The sequence below is a fragment of the Motacilla alba genome, chromosome 2 (assembly GCF_015832195.1).
Source record: "Motacilla alba alba isolate MOTALB_02 chromosome 2, Motacilla_alba_V1.0_pri, whole genome shotgun sequence".
Classification (NCBI taxonomy): domain Eukaryota; kingdom Metazoa; phylum Chordata; class Aves; order Passeriformes; family Motacillidae; genus Motacilla; species Motacilla alba.
In genome coordinates, this window is record NC_052017.1 from 91679730 (window position 1) to 91684537 (window position 4808).

At 36.8% G+C, this 4808-nt stretch overlaps 1 long non-coding RNA gene across 1 annotated transcript; it reads right to left on the bottom strand.

Moving 5' to 3' along the window:
* Window positions 1–844: 844 nt before the first annotated feature.
* Window positions 845–2713, bottom strand: LOC119697900. The gene is made up of 3 exons (XR_005255989.1): window positions 2600–2713; window positions 2038–2105; window positions 845–968 (listed from the first exon to the last, which is right to left on the bottom strand). It is a non-coding gene; the product is annotated as an uncharacterized LOC119697900 (long non-coding RNA).
* Window positions 2714–4808: the final 2095 nt, after the last annotated feature.

Sequence of the window (4808 nt, forward strand, 5' to 3'; positions counted from 1 at the left end):
TAAACCCACAACAAACAAAAAACCCCGCCCAAGCTTAACAATTTCATTTGATCTGAAATGGAACAGCTTTCACTCTTTTATTTTACTGTGGAAAAAAAATAGCCAATGGCTGATTGTCAAATGGCATAAGTCAGATATTTGTGCTGCCCTAGTTATAATCACCTTTCAGTTCTGTGACAATTGAAGACAATTTGCATGTTTGATGTTCTTTTTCTTACAGCCTATTTTTACTGAAAAAATAAATACTATCCATGACCTCAAACTGTGCATTTTTTTAATAATGAAAAAGATGCTTAATTACAAGTACTACAGTTTGAAACTGTGAACAAAAGTGGTATTTTTCCCAGTGACACACGGTTGCTGTTTGCTGTGGAAGGCTGTGTGTATCCATGAAAGTGATTAATGCTCAGTCCTGGCTGCAAAGGGACAACAACATTCTTTGACATTTTCTATCTTACATCATGCTGTGTTCGCCCTTTTTCATAAGCAAATCTTCACAAAAGAGAGAACTACCTGTACCCTCTTTCCTCAACTTTCCAGAACTTCATGTGAAAAAAGTAATTTTCTCTACCACTAATCTGAAGAGTAGCAGCAGAAATTGGTGTTGGTGTTGTAGTTCTCAATGCTAACTTGCTGGCCTTGTTTTTGCGAAATTGCTGAAGAGCTACATAAATTTTAAAATACTTGAATTTTACTTACAATATCCTTAGAGTATTGATTTATTTTTCGGTATAAATATTTTTATTAATTCAAACTTAAATTAAAAAAAAAAAGAAATTTCCCTCTGCATTTTCTAAGGAGCACTTAAGGAAATGTGTTTAGAAATGCCACACTGAAAGTTCTCACCCTTCTAATTGCACACTGTCCAGTCCTGCTCTTTGTGGTTCCTGGAGCTTTCAGTTGGGATCTGGGTCTTATTCCTGCAAGCACTAACTGTACATAATCAGAAGCAATCCTGTTTCCAAGACCTTCAAGGCAAATGAAGCAAGACAGGAAAAATAAGCACCAGTGTTCCTGCTTTTTCCAGCTGGGCACTGAGGGACTGAGTGATTAGGATACTTGCCCAGTGTCAGTAAAGTTTATTGCAGTAACAGGAATTGAACATATGTCTTCATTTTCCCAGGCTCCTGCTTTAAATAGAGACCCTCTTTCCTTCTGTGAAACCTTATTCTGTCTGAAATGCTGTATTCAAAATTCATAATGGTTGAACCTGAATATTTGAACATATGTTTTTCAAATTCGTTATATTTTTGCAAACTTCAAAAAAATTTGTTTCTAACATTGTGTCTTCAAAGGCCATTAAATAGTCTGGGCCTAGATGTCAGGCCACAGTTTCAAAAACTTTTGCCAGCAAAAATATCTTTCTTATGCAAACAAATCAATATTTATGTGTCCTAGCTGGACATTTGCATGAACAAATATGTGTTTTGCCTGGGCAAATACTGATACATGAAGCCTCCACTGGCATGTCTCAGGATAGAGTTTTAACTAAACATGTTTTCTAGCAAGAAGTAAAGTGTCCATTTTGAAAGTGTAGACTTTTATTGCATAAGGAGAAGGATGAACTTCATATTCATATTAGTAAAATCTGCTAAAGGGGCAGAGGAGAAATGTTTGATTCAACATTTTCTACTAGCTTGTGAAGTTTAGTAAGTCTTCCTCTTACAAAGCTATTTTCTCCTTTTGCAGTGTACTCTAAAATTTTTCAATAATTTCCAGAATTTCTACAATAATTTTCTGCAAGTTCTCCTACAGAAATCATTAATTCAATGTCTATTTAACTTCTTTGTTTTGAATTACATGCTTTGATTCAGGGCAATAAATCAACAACTTTTGAGGGGGCAAGGAAGAGAGAAAAATGCTGTGATTTTAATTTTCACAGAAGGGCTGTTTGTGTTCTTTTGCTTAGGATTTATCTTGGGTCATCCTTGTTGGCTGTAACTGCCCACCAACATCAAATAAAAGATCCTAACTTGAGAACTGGAGACTGTCCAAAGTTTATGGAATTTAAATAAATTTAAATAAATATCATCTCACCTGCAGTGCAAGTCTCCTGTTCAGACTGGGAGGTCTTGATGGAGTCTGTTTCCTTCGTTTTTACTGCCCTGGAATTCAATGCAGAAAAAGAAGTATGTGCCCAAATTTAAAACTGCAATCCAAAAAACCTCTTCTTACTTGCTACCCACTCATAGAAGCGTCTAAACTCCATAGTGTGTCTTATTTTTTTCTCAGACATTCTTAGGTATCTGAAACACGAGCCTCTCCTTCAGATCATCTTATGAAATTGTTTTTCAGCCACTTCCTTCAGTAGAGGTCTGTGAGAGACAGAGGGATGGTCTATCTGACAAACTAGATTATTTCTATAAAGAGTCAAAAATCTGTTTCAATTTCTTCCTTGACTCATTCCTTTTCTTTGAAAATTCAGTTAAAACAAATCTTCTACTGATCCCAGCCAATAATGGAGGATTGGCCCAGTTTTGGGAACCTTCTTGAAAAAAAACACAGCAGGGTTTTTTTTTTTCAAGAGTGTTGAGCAGCATAAGCTAGCCTGGCCTTGAGAGTATTCTTACACAGGATTTCTTTCACATGAGAATTTTACCTTTGCTGAGAGAATCCATTCCTCCTCCCATCTCTTGTTGTTAGATAATTGTCACAGGACGAGTGTGAGCTTCAGACAAGGTGTGCCTTAGCCTCAGGTTTTGGCAACAATTTAAGTGTAAGGAATCACTCTGGCCTGCACGTTCTAAGGATGGCAGATCAGGTTTATTTATAAACTGAATTATTTATTAAACAGACAAGAGGTAACATATGAAAGATCTTAATCAGAATTGCTTACTACACAGTATAAAACTAAAAAGAACTACTATGGATTACAGCATAACATAAAACAGTGCATTATATCAAGACACCTATTATAAAGCTAGCAAAATAAATAGTATTGAACAGGAGTGGGATGTAACTCATCACTGAAATGACGATAACATGCACAGATTCCTGCACTTAATCCCTGGAGAGTAGCCACGAAGCAGGTGCCTCTGCTCATGGTCATGCTATGCTCATTTCCAGGGAAATGTATAGAAGATTTCTGCTTTGTGCAAGTTTGGTGTAAAGCAAGTATCAAAAATCCAGCTTACCTTTCCAGATCACTTAACAAATGGTAAGATGTTTATTGGCAGCTGGGAGGTGCCAGACAAATGTCAACCTCGTGGTGCCAAAATAACTCACTGTAAGATCTTGTCCTGTTTGAGTTATCTGGCTGGTTAACAAGCAACAGATAAGCTCTGGTGGGGTTGAGGTGCCCTGCTACCATGATGCAATTCTGCTTCCTCCTTCCCATCCTTTTCACCATGCAGCATTTAATATTAGTTGTCACCTGTCACCACAGGTGTCCTGGGCCACAGACAGCGTGTATTCATTGTCCCTTCGTTAAAGGCTCTCTGGAGCTCAAAATTAAGGACAAATAGTTAATCCCTTTACTTCTACCACAGTTAAAAGCAAAATGAAGCTTGAGTTTAGAAATAATGTTGTAAAAATTAAAACAAATAACTCAGTTACTTGTGCTGCTTGAAATATAAGGTAACACAATCACTCCAGGATTTCTCTTTTAAGACATCTCTTCATTTGGACTGACCCCAGTTACTTCACAATTGCTCTCTCATACTCAGCATTCATGGTGTCAGTAGCTGGGGGTATTGGGTGATGCACCTCATGTGCAGAACTTGTCCTCTTGCTCTAGCTGTGTCTTATGGTTTGCAACTCAAAATTAGTCATAAGCAACTTAGAGTTTTATTCCCAAATGCCCCTTGACTGTGAACTGGGGACAATTTCATCCTTTCTGCTCTCAGAGCATGCCTCAGAAAATTGACAAGAACTTGTCACAACCCCTAATAGCTGAGTTTGAATCATCAAGCATTGCTTGATCCTCCAGAGTTCAACTTTTCAGCATAGAAGTTATGTCAAGAGATATTGCTTTCAGCTGAACAAAATCAAACATTAGAAGTATTTCTAATAATATATAATACTATATTAGTATTATATTAGTATTTCTAATAATATAGAATAAGAATATAGAAACATCCTCTTCCTCCTGCCTCCTTGATACAGGTGAAATTCAGTGGCCTGAAATTTTGCTTAAATAATCCCAGATAAACAAGAGAGGAAGTGGAGGAACCAAACTCAACAGCAAACTCAAAGAGCAGGCAAACCACACGTGTAGTTTGGGCTTGGGTCAGTTACTCATTAACACAAGGCCTTAATTTCTTTCAACTTGCTAGAGCATCTAATAAGATGGTCTACTGCACAGCTCCAGCAGACAATATATAAAGATATTCCTAAAGGCTATCCATGGCCTAACAAGGAAAAATTTCTTTAGCTCCTTCTGTAATCAAGGGCCCAAGTTTGGCTGTAGATTAAACACAAATCTGATTAATTTCTATTGATTAATTTCTAAAGGACAATATTTTTAGATTCTTGGTCTAAATCACTTTCTAGAGAACACACCTTTCAGTGGTGACTTCAGAGGGAAGACAGAGATTAGCTGTTGTGGAGGTTTTTGCTGTTTTAATAATAATTTATCATCAAAAATTATGCTAAATAGTTACATGCCAGCCCAAATAATATTTATTCATAGAACTACTTAGAAGCTAAGCAAAATACATTAATAATACCAGGAAACAGAAATGAAAGTGTACTGAACAGATACTGCCCCTTTAGCAGTTTGGGGAAATCCAGTTACTTTCAATACCACCTTTCTCTTCTTGCTTGCTGGCAAAACATGAATGGTAGGCATGGCCAAATCTCTTTTAGTA